Genomic DNA, 16,514 nt, shown 5'->3' on the forward strand with positions numbered 1-16,514 from the left:
CTCTTTATTTTATTTTCCTTAATTCCTCTCCATTTCATTTCCTTCTATTTTATACCATTACATTTCCCTCAAATCCACTTCATATTGTTTCCTTTCTTTCAACTCTACTGGTTCATTTCCCTCCACTCCACTCCATATAGTTTCCCTCAACTCCAATTTACTCCACTCCATTTCTGCTCACTCCCCTCCACTCTATTTCATTTCCCACCACTCCACCATTTTTCATTTCCTGCCAAGTCATTCCTCATCATTTCATTTCCCTCCACTCCACTCTATTTAATTTCCCACCGCACCATTCCATTTAATTTCCTTCCACTCCTCTCCATTTTATTTATTTCCACTCCACTCCATTTCATTTCCCACCACTCGGTTCAATTTTTCTCCACTCCATAACATTTCCCTTCATCGACTCCACTCTGTTTCATTTCCACCCAATCCTCTCCAAATCCTTTCCGTCTTTTCCTCTCCACTCCACTCCACTGCACTGCACTCCACTCCACCCCACTCCATTTCCCTCCTTTCCATTTCATTTTCCTCCACTCCATTTCATTTAATTTCCCTCTAGTCCACTTCATCTTACTGTCTTACACAAAACTCCATTTCATTTCCATCCACTCCATTCCATTTTAGATAGCTCCAATCAATTTCATTTCTGTCCATCCACTTAATTGCATTTCCCTTCACTCCATTTCATCTCTCCACACCACTTCATTTTATTTTCCTCAGCTCCTCACCATTTCATTTCCAGCCACTGCATTTGATTTCATTTCCCTCAACTCCACTCCATATCATTTTTCTTTATCAACTCCACTCTGTTTCATTTCCCTCCTCTCCACTCTGTTTTATTTCCCTCCACTCCAGTCCTCTCAATTTCATTTCCCTCCTCCCCACCTCATTTAATTTCCCTCTAGTCCACTCCATCTTCTTACTTCCACACCACTCCATTTCATTTCTTGCCTCTCCATTCCTCTCCATTTCCTTCCACTCAACACCACTACATTTCTTTACCCTCTACTCCATGTGATTTCCCTCCCCTGCATTTCGTTTCCCACCACTCCATTCCATTTCATTTCCCTCCACTCCTCTCCACTCTGTTTCACTTCCCTCTGCTCCACTCCATATCATTTTCCTCAACTCCACCTCATTTAATTGTCCTCTAGTCTTCTCCATTTTACTTTCTTTCACTCTTCTCCTTTTCATTTCCCACCACTTTACCGCATTTTATTTCCCACCTGTTCTCATCTTTTTGTGATTTTTGGTTATCGGTATTCCACGTCATAACATCATGCAGGGTCCTGGGAGTAAAAGAGCAAATGCTCTAGTTCCAGGTACATGTCTGGAAGAGAAGAAGAACTACGTTCCCCAAGAGCCTTTTCGAGTACTGTTATCATTCCTGCTGAGGGGAACAGATATAAGGCCTGTAGGTCACCTGACCTGGGTCTCTTTTTTCTTCTTGTCTCGTCTTGCTCGCTTTCGGATCGTCTCGCTGCTGCTCCCAACTGCACGCAAGGCTTCCGTATTACTGTAAGGCCTTTAGCTCTCGGACAGTCCTCTTCTCAATTATATTTGATTTTATTAAGAATTATATTGAATTATATTGTATTATAGTGTGTTATCGTGCATTCCAATACTGTATTTAGTAAATTAGTTTGTTTCTCCTCAGATCGTTGCCGCTGTTTTTTTAAATTATTCTTTCTTGTGGGAGGTCCCCTGTTTCCCTTTTCCGGAGACGTGGATTTTGCAAAAAAAAATCTCTCCAGCCCACTAGTCACGGAACCGGGCCAGACCAGCCTGTAAACCGCCGACACACACCATTATTTCTGTTCTCTCCACTCCATTCCATTACCAACCACTCCATTTCATTTTCTTCCACCCCACTCGATTTCGTTTCCCAGCAGTTCACTCAGTTTTATTTTTCTCCACTCAAGTCCATTTCCCTTTACTCCACTCCTCTCTTTTCCCCTACAGTCCTTTCTAATGTATTTCCCTTCACTCCACTTCATTTCATCTCCCCGCACTCCACTCAATTTCCCTGCACTCCACTGCACTCAATCTCACTCCCCTCCACTCCTCTGCATTTCCCACAACACCACTCCTTTTCATTTCCCGATGCTCCTCTGCACACCATTTCATTTCCCTCCAATCCATTCCGTTTCATTTCCCTCCACTCCTATCCATTTTTTTTCCTCCACTTAGCTCCATTTCTTTTCAAACTGCTCCATTTCATTTTTTTCCACTCCTCTTCATTTTATTTTCCTCCTCCCCTCTCCATTTCCTGCCGCTCCATTCTATTTCATTTCCCTCACTCCACTCCATATCGTTTCCCTTCTTTCAACTCCTCTGTTTCATTTCCCTACACTCCACTCTATAGTGTTTCCCTCGACTCCACTCCACTCCATTTCCCTTTACTCCTCTCCACTAGACTGCTTTTCCCACCACTCCTTTTCATTTCCCAACAATGCGTTCCTCTCCATTTGTTTTCTCTCCACTCATCTCGCCTCCATTTCTTTCCTGACCACACTATTTAATTTCTGTTCACTCCACTCCATTCCATTACCAACCACTAAATTTCATTTCCCTCCACTCGTCTTCATTTTATTTTTTTCAACTCCTCTCCATTTCATTTCCTGCCTCTCCATACCATTTCATTGCCCTCAACTCCACTCCATATCGTTTCGTTTTCAGCTCCTCTCAGTTTCACTTTCCTCCACTCCACATAGCTCTTGTCAACTCCTCTTCTCTCCATTTCCCTTTACGCCTCTCCACTATACTGCTTTTCCCACCACTGCACTCTTTTTCATTTCCCACCAAGTCATTTTTCTCCATATCATTTCTCCCAACTCCTCTATATTTCTTTTCTATCCACTCCTTTCATTTCTTTTCCCTCCACTCCATTTCATTTCTAAACACTCCATTTCATTTCACTACACACTACTTCATTCTATTTTCCTCAACTCCTCTACATTTCATTTCCTGCCACTGCATTTTATTTCATCTCACTCAACTCCACTCCATATCATTCTTCTTTATCAACTCCACTGTTTTGTTTTCCTACTCACCTCTCCACTCCACTCCACTTCATTTCTCTCCTATCCGTTTCATTTTTTCCACTCCACCTCATTTAATTTTTCTCTAGTACACTCCATCTTACTTTCTTCCACGCCACTCCATTTCATTCCCCACCACTGCATTCCATTTCATTTCCCTCCACTCCACTCCATTACCTTCCATTCCACTCCATTCCATTTCTTTCCCTTCTAGTCCGTTTTTTTCCTCCTCTCCCCTCCATTTCATTTGCCACCTCTCCATTTCATTTCCCTCCACTCCACTCAGTTAATTTCCCTCTATTCCATTCCAATATATTTTACATTTCCTCCCACTTCACGAAATTCCTTTTTCTACACTGCTCCACTCCATTTCATTTCCCAGCACTCCACTCCATTTCATTTCTATCCACTCCACTCTATTTAATTTCCCTCCACTCCACTCCCCTTTTCTTCATTTTATTTCTCTCCATTCCGTTCCAATCAAAACTTTACTCAACTCCACTCCATTTCCTTTCCAACCACTCTACTCCACTCTTTTTTCCCCTCACCTCCACTCAACTCCACTTCATTTAGTTTCCCAGCTTTCTACGCCTTTTCATTTCTCTCCACTTCAGTCCAGTCATTTAATTTCCATCCACTCCATTCTCCGTCATTTCCAGACAGTCCAGTTCACTCCACTCCATTTCATTTCCCTAACTCCACTCAGCTCCACTCTGTTTCAGTTCCCTCCACACCACTCTACTCCATTTCATTATCCTCCACTCAGCTCCACACCACTCCATTTCATTACCCTTCACCACACTCAACACCACTTCATTTCCGTCCACTCGACTCCACTCCATTTCCCTCCACGGCACTCTTCTCCACTTCTTTTCATTTCCCGCATCTGCACTGCACTCCATTGTTTTTTCCCTCCGGTGCACTCCAGTGCATTTCTCACCACTCCTCTCTATTTCATTTCTTTCCACTCAACTCCAGATCATTTCATTTCCTTCCACTCTTCTCCATTTCGTTTCCCTCCACTCCACTCCACTAAATTTCATTTCCCTCCACTCCACTCAATTTCATTTCCCACCACACCATTCCATTTAATTTCCTTCAACTCCTCTCTATTTTATTTTCTTCCACTTTACTCCATTCCATTTCCCACCTTTCCACTCCATTTCATTTCCCTCCATTACTCTCCATTTTATTTTCCTCCTCTTTGCTCCATTTCATTTAACTCTATTCCATTTAATTTCATTTCCCACCCATCCATTCAATTGCTTTTCCCTCCACTCCTATCTATTTTATTTATTTTCATTCCACTCCATTTCATATCCCACCTCTCCACTCCATTTCATTTCCCTTTACTTTACTCCACTCCATTTTTGATAGCTCCAATCAATTTCATTTCAGTCCATCCACTTCATTTTGTTTCATACCACTTCACTCCATTTCATTTCCCTCCACTCAACTCCACTTCATTTCTTTTCCCTCTACTCCATTTCATTTCCAAACACTCCACTTCATTTCTCTCCACACCACTTCATTTTACTTCATTTTATTTTCACCAACTCCTCTCCATTTTATTTCCTGCCACTGCATTTGATTTCATTTCCCTTCTCTCCACTCTGTTTTAATTCCCTCCACTCCAGTCCTCTTTTTATTTCATTTCCCTCCTTCCTACCACATTTAATTTCCCTCTAGTCCACTCCATCTAATTTTCTTCCACCCCACTCCATTTCATTGCCCACCAGTCCACTCAGTTTCATTTCCCTCCACTCAACTCCATTTCCCTTTACTCCACTTCACTGTTCCCCTCCAGTTCTTTCTAATGCATTTCTCTCCACTCCACTTCATTTCATTTCCCGACCCTGCATTCCACTCCATTTCTTTTCCTCAACTGCACTACACTCCATTTCCCTGCACTCCACTGCACTCCATTTTCTCTCACTCCGCTCCACTCCTCTTCATTTCCTAGAACACCACTCCTTTTCATTTCCCGATGCTCCTCTGCACGCCATTTCATTTCTTTCCACTCCATTCCATTTCATTTCCCTCAACTCCACTCCATATCGTTTCCCTTCATTCAACTCCTCTTCATTTTATTTCCCTCCACTCCACGCCATATAGTTTCCCTCAACTCCAATCCATTTCCCTATACTCCTCTCCACTCTACTGCATTTACCACCACTCCACTCCTTTTCATTTCCTGATAATGCGTTCCTCTTCATTTCATTTCTCTCCACTCATCTCGTCTCCATTTCTTTTCTTTCCACACCATTTAATTTCTGTTCAGTCCTCTCCATTCCATTACCAACTACATTTCATTTCCCTCCACTCCGCTTAATTTTATTTTTCCACCCCATTCCATTCCATTTCCTGCCACTCCATACCATTTCACTTCCCTCAACTCCACTTTATATCATTTCCCTTCTTTCAACTCCACTGTTTCATTTCCCTCCACTCCACTCTATATACTTTCCCTCAACTCCACTTTACTCCACTTTCTTTCTGATCACTCCCCTCCACTCTATTGCATTTCCCACCACTCCACTCTTTTTCATTTCCCGCCAATTCGTTCCTCTCCGTTTCATTTCTCTCAATTCAATTCCACTCAGTTTTTTTCTTTCCACTCCATTTCATTTCTACACACACCATTTCATTTCATTCCACACCCCTTCATTTTATTTTCCTCTACTCCTCTCCATTTCATTTCCTGCCTCTGCATTTTATGTCATTTCCCTCAACACTTCTCCATATCGTTTTTCTTTATCAATTCTTCTCTGTTTCATTTCCCTCCACTCTGCTCTACATTTAATTCCACTCTACATTTCCACTCTACATTTATTTGCACTCCATTTTATTTCCTACTACTCAGTTCAATTTTTCTCCACTCCACTCCATATCATTTCCCTCCATCAACTCCACACAAATCATTTCCCTCCTCTCCTCTCCTCTCCTCTCCTCTCCTCTCCTCTCCTCTCCTCTCCTCTCCTCTCCTCTCCTCTCCTCTCCTCTCCTCTCCTCTCCTCTCCTCTCCTCTCCTCTCCTCTCCTCTCCTCTCCCCTCCTCTCCCCTCCCCTCCCCTCCCCTCCCCTCCCCTCCCCTCCTCTCCTCTCCTCTCCTCTCCTCTCCTCTCCTCTCCTCTCCTCTCCTCTCCTCTCCTCTCCTCTCCTCTCCTCTCCTCTCCTCTCCTCTCCTCTCCCCTCCCCTCCCCTCCCCTCCCCTCCCCTCCCCTCCCCTCCCCTCCCCTCACCCTTTACTTCATTTCCCTCCTATCCATTTCATTTTCCTCCACTCCATTTCATTTAATTTCCCTCTAGTCCACAACATCTTACTTTCTTCCACTCCATTTCATTTCCAACCTCTCCACTCCATTTCATTTCCCACCACTCCACTCCACTCCACTCCATTTTAGGTAGCGCCAGTAAATTTCATTTCTGTCCATCCACTCCATTTCATTTCCACCCACTCCATTTCATTTCACTCCACACCCCTTCATTTTATTTTCCTCAACTCCTCTCCATTTCATTTCCTGCCTCTGCATTTTATTTCATTTCCCTCAACTCTACTCCATATCATTATTCTTTATCAACTCTGCTGTTTCAATTCCCTCCTCTCCACTCTACATAGTTTCCCTCAATTCCACTTTACTCCTCTTGATTTCTGTTCTTTCCCCTCCTCTCTATTGCATTTCCCACCACTCCACTATTTTTCATTTCCCACCAAGTCATTCCTTTTCATTTCATTTCTCTCTGTCATGTCTTTACGATTTTTGGTTATCGGTATTCCACATCATAACATCATGCAGGGTCCTGGGAGTTAAAGAGCAAATGCTCTAGTTCCAGGTACATGTCTGGAAGAGAAGAACTACGTTCCCCAGAAGACTGTTCGAGAGCGGTTGTCATTCCTGCTGAGGGGAACAGATATAAGGCCTGTAGGTCACCTGACCTGGGTCTCTTTTTTCTTCTTGACTCATCATGCTCGCTTTCGGATCGTCTCGCTGCTGCTCCCAACTGCACGCTAGGCTTCAGTATTAGTGCAAGGCCTTTAGCTCTTGGACAGTCCTTCTCTCAATTATATTTGATTTTATTAACAATTATACTGCATTATATTGTATTATAATGTGTTATCGTGCATTCCAATACTGTATTTAGTAAATTAGTTTGTTTCTCCTCAGATCGTTGCCGCTGTTTTTTTTTAATTATTCTTTCTTGTGGGGGGTCCCCTGTTTCCCTTTTCCGGAGGCGTGGATTTTGCAAAAAAAAATCCTTCACTCCACTAGTCGCAGAACCGGGCTGGACCAGCCCGTAAACCGTCAACATTTTTGGTGGAGAATGCGGGCAAAAGCTGCTTTTTAGCATTTTAGAACGACTCTCTCTGCTCTAGAAAAGCATCATTGGGAATGTTTATCTCTTTCACAGGTGCTCACTGAACACTTGACCTTGAAAAACCAGGCGGACTGCCAATATTTTGAGATATTTTGTAAACTTTGAGCACTGCTATCTTACTTCAGTAAAGAAGAAGAAAAAAAAATGATAAAAAAATGATTCTGTTTTCTGTTTTAAATCAGTTTGTCGAGAGAGCTGCTAATTTCACAGAACTTGTGATTTTGAAGCAAGTTCCCAGTCTCTCTTTCGAATCCTTTATGGATTGTTTGAATGCTCATCTGATCATGTTGTTTATCTCCCTGAATGCACTGTTTGTCATTGTAATTATTTCACTCAGTATCTGTATTTTTAATATAATGAAGAAGAAGCCTTCCCAAAAGCCAGGGAATACTGAGTGGCAGGGAGTGTGGAGAGGCTTGGGAGAGACTTTAGAGAAATGGACATGTTCGGTGCCATGGAACTTTACTCCTGAACACCTGAAAAACCCTGAGAGCCTAAACAGATATTTGAGACAGGGATGTTGTGGCCTAGGCTGTACTGAGGAGGCACAAATGATTTGGGGCCTGGCTAATGCTTATCGGGCCTTATTTAACACTATCCCAGAGAGGGGGAGAGTTTCTGAAATTGAGAGGGAGAGTGTCCGTGCTGAACGAGAAAGTCTCCAGGAGACAGTATTAGATGAGCGAGAGAGTCTTCAAGCCGAAAAGGAGAGTTTCCAGGAGAGAGCCCGAGCTGCGAGGGAGAATCTTCAGGCCCAGGAAGAGAGTCTCCTAGTTGAGAAACAGTGTCTTCAAAACCAAAGAGAGAATCTTCAGTCTGAGCGAGATGCCCTCCAGTCCAAAAGAGACACCCTCCAATCTGAACTAAATACCCTCATAATCGAACGAGACAGACACTGAGCTGAGCTGGAGAGTAAGAGCATCGGGACTGACCAACCTGATCAACCACAAGAGGCACCAGAATCAATGTCAGTTGCCCCTGTAAGAGGACGGAAAACAAAACGAATCTTGACTCAGTTAGAACAGAAGGAAGAGGAGGAAAGAGGTCCAGAGGAGCAGCTCCAAGTTCTAGGGGAACCACCCCAGAGCCCAGGGGAGGGGCCCTCAATAAGATCACGGTCACCAATGCCCAGGAGAGTAACAAGAACTCCTGAAAGAGCAGGAGGTGAACGAGACATCATTACCATTACTGATAGATCTTTGAAAATGAACAAAATTTGTGGTCTGAGAAAAGACTTCACACGCCACCCGAAGGAGCCTATTGTCACCTGGTTACTTCGATGCTGGGACAGTGGGGCTGACAGTGTGTTGCTAGATAGTAGAGAGGCTCGTCAGCTTGGTGGCATTGCTAGGGACTCAACCACTGACAGACGAATTAGCACATGCCAGAACCAGGCCTTCACCCTCTGGAAGCGGATGCTGTTGTCTGTGAAAGAAAGATACCCCTTCAAAGATGACCTGATGCCTGAGAACAGGAAATGGACTGACATGGAAAAAGGCATCCGTTATTTGAGTGATCACGCCGTGGTGGAAATGATACATAGCCCCACTTTCATTCCTGACAAGCCAGACCAAGAGCATGATCCTGAGAATGTCAGGTGTGCACCATATATGAGGCGTATATTCACAAAGACTGCACCAGAGAGGTATGCCAGTACATTTGCAGCAATATATGACAGAGGGGGAGAAAGACCTTTTATAAATGAACTGATTCATAACCTCCAAAACATCGAGTTACATTTAATCCCTCAACGCCAACCTGCATCATCCAACGTCTCAGGTATTAGACTGGCTATCAACAGGAGACGTCATCCTGTTCAAGCAAGTGACAACAGTAAGACTAGGTTGCGTTTCGCCTTGTGACATTAACTGCGTGACCATGGAGAAGATATGAAGAAGTGGCATAAGAAACCCACTTCTGCACTTCAAGCACGGGTAAAAGAGTTAGAAGATAGATCAACCACCAAGGTGAATTTCTCCAAAATGGTGGTTGCTCCAGTTGATGCGGGACACGGCAATAGACAGGAGGAAAATGGAGGTAACAAAGAGAGGGGCCCTGTCCCCAGCCAGGAGGGGGAAAGGGATAATAGAGTGTATTGGACTGTGTGGATTAGATGGCCAGGCACATCAGAACCACAGAAATTTAAGGCACAGATGGACAGTGGTGCACAGTGTACACTAATGCCCTCGAGTCACCAAGGGACAAAATCAATTTATATTCATGGGGTGACTGGGGGTTTCCAAGAGTTGTCTATGTTGGAGGCTGAAATAAGTCTCGCTGGCAAAGACTGGCAAAAGCATCCTATTGTGACTGGCCCAGGTGCTCCATGTGTACTTGGTATTGGTTACCTCAGAAGGGGATATTTTAAGGATCCCAAAGGGTATCGATAGGCCTTTGGAATAGCTGCTGTAGACACAGAAGGTGTTAAACAGTTGTCTGCGTTGTCTGTCCTATCAGAAGATCCATCTGTTGTGGGATTGCTACGAGTAAAACAACAGGTACCGATTGCTACAAAAGCGGTGCAATCACAGTTTTCATGGATGCTGGACGAAAGTCACGAAAAGCAGTGACGACATGGTGCGAGGATCAGCAATGGCGACACAGGTTCTTACGTGCTCCGCTCATTTTTGTAGCGGAAAAATGGTGCGAAATTGGGGACTGTATGTGGGACCAAGTACTTCAGGACCAGGTGAAGGATGCTACAGCCCTAGGTTCTACCTGGCGAATTGTGATTAATACGCTTAAGACTATGAGAGTGGAGGCCTAAGTGGCTACTCAAGTTATAGCCGCTTCTGCGGAGACAGGGTCCTCTAATTTCCCCAAGAGCTGCTCTCGGCTTTGCAATCTCTTTAGAGGACCAACAGCGGCGGGGGCCTGACTCTGATCTGCCAACCTCTGAGCCTCCTCCCCCCGCTAATCTGCACCAGGTCCCTCTGCTGGTTAGCGGAGACGAGGAGTGTGACTCGGAGGAGAACTTATTTCCTCCTGAAAGTCATCAAGTTTCTACAACAACGCCAGGACAACCTTTCTACACCTGGGGGGAAGGCGTGCTGTTGCCAACACCTTGACAGCCATACAACCCCCCACTGAACGGCCAGCCACAGCCTCCAGCCGCTAGAGACCAGACCGAGCTGCTCCCCCCCCCCCCCCCCCCCCCACAGCAGCTTCTACTACATGGAGTGGGATACTGGGATGTCTATTGTCTATTGATGTTGTTGGTACTGGGAATCCTCATAATTTGTTTGTTTATTGCTGTTGTTAAGAAAATGCTCTCAAAGGTTACCTCGGCTGTTTTGCTTGCGCAAGAAAAGAATGGAGGAATTGTGGATGGACGGCTTACCCAGGGAGGTCATGTTTTTCTCCCACTGGGTCAGTGCGAGCAAAAACAGCTGCTATGGATCACTGTCTCATACAGAACAATGATGGGAGTAGGCGAAAGGAATGCAGAGCTGCGATAGAGACCGCTGTGCCAGGTGCCATGAGACAAGCTGCAAGCAACTGCAAGTTATGAGAACTGTGCCAGCGCTGCCTTCTGGTCCTCTGTCTCATTATAATGAATGCTAATGGACTCTCAGGAATGTAATGAAAATGTATCTGAATTCCTGTCAACTATTGATTGTGTATTAGTTTGACCTATATCTATAACACGATTTCTCCTGACGGTGTGCAAGTTAGGTGCAGTGATCCCCCTTGCACCATCAGTAGACATCAATAGACACATGCCTGCTCTATATCCTTACTGGCTATAGGGTCTGATTTCCGCAAGTCAATTTGGCAACGAGAATGGATCCGCTCTGTTTGGCTGCAGGATCGGTTGAGAGAGGGGACACCTTTGGCGCGCCCCAAGATTTCTTGGAAGGACTCCCTTCCTCACACGATCACTGCGGGGACAGACAAGGACCATCCATGGGCGGACCAGGTATGTGTATAGAAAAGGGGGAACCCGTAAGGTGTAAGGAGACGTCCTATGCAGGGTATGAAGGAGTGTGCCTGCTCCCCCCCCCCCCCCCCCCGAGGTATGTGAGCTCACGGGTTAGGTTGCCAGCTGGGGTAGGAAGACTCCTTGGGGAGTTCCTACAAAGGGGACCTGTAAGTCATACGCGAGGAAAGAGCAACAGCTATCCCTTAGGCGACTGATAACAGTGGGGATTTTGTCAAATGATAATGTGGATTCTCCTGGAGATAGTAGTGAGAGTTATAGGATGCATTATTGTTATCACCATCTGCTGAGTGTTCGGTACCGTGTAGCTAATCATTTCAGGTCAAGCTGACTTTTGGAAAAATCTTAAAGCTTGCAGCTGATCCACTAATGTACTAGTGTTATTAAGATTCCAGCTAAAGGACATCGTCAGCACTGCGCATTATGTATAATCCATGGTTTTTGTTCTAAATGTCAGAGTGAGTGTGGTGTGAGTGAGACACGTTCCATTCAGGGAGTGAGTGTTAGCCTGTTTATGTAGTACTGAGTTCTGATTGTGGGGAAGAGTGTAAAGGAAGGTGGACAGGTTTCTGTGAGATCTGTTTCCAAGTGTTTATAACTGAACAATATCACTATACGGTGTTAAGGGCTGTTTGTGGAAACTTTGAGGAAATTAGGAATCAATAAGAATTTTGTAAACATCATGGGAGGCTCCCAGGGGAAGGAAATTCCCAAACAAACCCCTTTGGGATGCACATTGGCACATTGGTGGGATATTGCAGGGGAGCCTGGAGGCACCCTGAGTAAGAAAACTTTAATCAAGTATTGCAATCAATGGTGGTTAATATATAAGTTAATGGGACAAACAGTTTTGATGGTATAAGGAAGTCTAATTGCTAATGGTAAACAGAAGCATGATTGAGGGTATGTGGAAGTGTAACTGAGGGTATGAATAGTGGACAAAGATAAAAGGGTCAAAGAGAAAGCGAGTTTATCTGCACTGGCATGAGAGCAACCCCCCCCCCCTCCCTGACCCCGCACCGCATGGTTCCCCTGCGAGAAGAACTCTCAGAGTGAGAGAGAGACAGGGTCAGAGACTGGTGTTGTAAACAGCGTTACTTGCAAAGGGAGGGAGGTGGAGAGGATGGGCATTGGAAATAAGAATAGCCTTCATGTGCAGAGACCTAGGAAACCCAAAATTCCAGTATTAGCACTGGAAGCCTCTGGATAGGAGGAGGTGAAACTGAAATGTAATGTTAGTAGTTTACGTAATGATGAGACTTTGGAAAGTGAAAAGTTTGAGAAGGATGCAGGCTGAGGAAGGCAAAGATGAGCAAGGTGTAACAGGGATGTCAGAACCAAAGAACAGTGAGCAATATGAAGAAAAAACTGAATGAGGAACAGAGATAGTAAGGAAATTGGGAAAAACAACAGCTGTTACTGTTAGGGTGCAAGAGTAGAGCCGTAGGACCCAGATGTCCCCTCAGAAAGAGGTAGGGGAGGGGCCTGAAAGAGCCCATGGTGGGTTCCACACCCCCGCTGGACTTAAAGCAGTGTGCAAACTGCAGGGAAATGAGACATTGGTGGAGAAATCCAACCGTCTCTGATTGCAAAAGCTGAATGATGAGAGCCTGGGAAGTTATTCCTAGCAAATCCACCGGTTAAATTGCAGCTAGGAGAGCAGGATAGAGAGGTTTATTTTCTGGTGGATACGGGTGCCTCTTAACACCCATTGATGATTTTGCAACAGTAGTAGGAGCTACTGGCCAACAAGAAAAAGCTTACCTTTTGGGATCAACTAAATATGGGCTGAGAAAATAAGTAGGAATACATAAATTCTTGTACATGCCAGGTTCTCCAAAACCGTTACTCTGGCAAGACTTATTAGAACAAATGGATGCAGAGATTTTATTCAAAAAACCTGAAGCTAAGGGTCAAACAGTATTAACTGATTGAAATTGTAAGTCTGGCTTTAACACAAACTGGGAAAAACAATGGTGTACCCCCAGAAGTTACAGAAATCTTAAATAAGGTATGCTTAGGAGTGTGGGTACCAGGGATGCCTGGTAGAGCCAAAATGCAGCCCTAAGTTAAAAGCAAGAGCTAGAGCTAGCCCAGTCAGGGTACTGGCCCTGGGGCCAGTACGTACGGAACAGGATGTAAAGAATGTCCTCTACACTGCTGCTGGAGAGAAAGGTCCCACCTGGAGTTTGTGGCAAAGAGCCTCAGGAGAGAGCCGAGGCTGACCCCTGGGATTCTGGAGTCGAGCATACAGGGGGTCTGAAGAGCACTACACTCCAACTGAAAAGGAGATCTTAGCTGCATATGAGGGGGTTCGAGCTGCTTCTGAAGTAATTGGTACTGAAACACAGCTCCTTCCAGCACCTCGATGGCAGGTTATGAACTGCATGTTCAAGGGAAAGGTTCCCTCTACCCATCATGCTACTGATGCCACTTGGAGTAAGTGGATTGCACTGATTAAACAGCGGGCTCACATGCGGAGCCACAGCCGTCCAGGAATCTTAGAGGTGATCATGGACTGGCCTGAAAGTAAAACGTTTGGAACATCACCAGGCGAAGAGATATCACGTGCTGAAGAGGCCCCTCCATACAATAAACTACCAGAGAATGAAAATAAATTTGCCCTATACACAGATGGATCGTGTCGTACTGTGGGGAAGCATCGCAGATGGAAAGCTGCTGTGTGGAGCCCCACATGACAAGTTGCAGAGGCCACTGAAGGTAAAGGAGAATCAAGTCAGTACGGAGAGGTAAAGGATATCCAACTGGCCTTAGATGTGGCTGAACGGGAGGGGTGGCCAGTGCTTTATCTTTATACTGACTCATGGATGGTGGCGAATGCCTTATGGGGGTGGTTACAGCAGTGGGAGCAAAATAACTGGCAACGGAGAGGTAAACCTATTTGGTCTGCTGAACTGTGGAAAGACATTGCTGCCCGAATAAAGAATATGGTTGTAAAGGTGCACCATGTAGATGCTCATGTGCCCAAGAGTTGGGCTACTGAAGAACAACAAAACAACCATCTTTTAGATAGAGCTGCCAGAATTGAGGTGGCTCAAATAGACTTGGACTGGCAGAACAAGAGTTAATTATTTCTAGCTCAGTGGGCCCGTGAAACTTCGGGTCATCAACGAAGAGATGCAAAATATAAATGGGTGAGACCGAGGGGTGGACTTAACTATGGATGCTATATTACAAGTTATTCATGACTGTGAAACGTGTGCCATAATTCAACAAGCCAAGAGGATGAAACCTCTCTGGGAGGAAGGGCGATGGCAAAAGTATAAATATGGGGAGGCGTGGCAGGTTGATTACATCACCTTGCCAAGATCTCGCAATGGTAAGCGTTATGTGCTCACCATGGTGGAAGCGACCACTGGGTGGCTTGAAACATATGCAGTATACCACGCCACCGCCAGAAACACCATATTAGGTCTCGAGAAACAAGTCCTATGGCGACATGGTACCCCAGAGAGAGTCGAATCAGATAATGGGACTCATTTCAAAAATTCTCTTGTAAATACTTGAGCCAAAGATCATGGTATTGAATGGATTTATCATATTCCCTATCATGCACCAGCTTCTGGCAAAACTGAACGATACAATGGGTTGTTAAAAACTATGCTGAAAGCAATGGGTAATGGAACATTTAAGCACTGGGAGAAGAATTTGGCAGATGCAACCTGGTTGGACAATTCTCGAGGATCTATCAATCGTGATAATCCTGCCAGTACCCTACATACTGTAAAGGGAGATAAGGTCCCCGTAGTATATGTAAAGAACTTGTTGGGAAAAGCAGTTTGGGTCCTTCCAGCTTCTGGGAATGGCAAACCTCTCCGTGGGACTGTTTTTGCCCAGGGACCTGGGTGCACCTGGTGGGTGATGCAAAAAGATGGGGATGTTCAGTGTGTGCCACAAGGGAATTTAATGGCAGGAGAGAGGAGTCAGTAATTCCAATGTAATGTACATGTGTTCAGTGTTTGATAATTGGTTATATTTATGCTTGTTTGTATATATTCTTTTTTGTGGGGGGTCCCTGTTTCCCTTCTCCGGAGGCATGGATTTTGCAAAGAAAATCCCTCACTCCACTAATGACGGAACCGGGCAGGACCAGCCCGTAACCGTTTGACACTCAACTCCTCTCTATTACTTCTCTTTCGACTCCATTTCATTTCCCTCCACACCACTTCATTTAATTTTCCTCAACTCCTCTCCATTTCATTTCCAGCCACTGCATTTCATTTCATTTCCCTCAACTGTACTCCATATCATTTTTCTTTATCAACTCCACTCTGTTTCAGTTCCCTCGTCTCCAATATATATAGTTTCACTCAACTCCACTTTACTCCTTTCCCTTTCTGTTATTTCCCACACGCTCTATTGCGTTTTCCTTTTCTCCATTTCATTTCCCAACTCTGCATTCCTCTCCATCTCATTTTTCTCCACTCCACTCCACTTCCCTGCACTCCACTGCACTGAATTTACTCTCACTCCCCTCCACTCCTCTGCATTTCCCACAACACCACTCTTTTTCATTTTCCTTCACTCCATATCATTTCCCTCCACACCACTACATTTCATTTTCCTCAGCCCCACTCCATTTCATTTCCTTCCACTCCATTTCATTTCATTTCCCTCAGTTCCACTCCATATCGCTCCCCTTCTTTCAACTCCTCTGTTTCATTTCCCTCCATTCCACTCCATATAGTTTCCCTCAACTCCACTTTACTCCACTCCATTTCTGTTCACTCCTCTCCACTCTATTTCATTTCCCACCATTCCACTATTTTTCATTTCCTGCCAAGTCATGCCTCTCAATTTCATTTTTCTCCACTCATCTTCTCTCATTTTTTTTCTTTCCACTCCATTTCATTCCCCTCCTCTCCACTCCATATCATTTTTCTTTATCAACTCCACTCTGTTTCATTTCCCTCCTCTCCACCTAGTTTTGTTTCCCTCCACGCCAGTCCTCTCCATTTCATTTCCCTCCTCCCCACCTCATTTAATTTCCCTCTTGTCCACTTCATCTTATTTTTTTCCACCCCACTCCATTTCATTGCTCATTAGTCCACTCAGTTTTATTTCCCTCCACTCTACTCCACTCCTTTTCATTTCTTGACCCTGCATTCCACTCTATTTCATTATCCTCCA

Source organism: Gallus gallus, chromosome W (genome assembly GCF_016699485.2).
Source record: "Gallus gallus isolate bGalGal1 chromosome W, bGalGal1.mat.broiler.GRCg7b, whole genome shotgun sequence".
In the NCBI taxonomy this organism is placed as follows: Eukaryota; Metazoa; Chordata; class Aves; order Galliformes; family Phasianidae; genus Gallus; species Gallus gallus.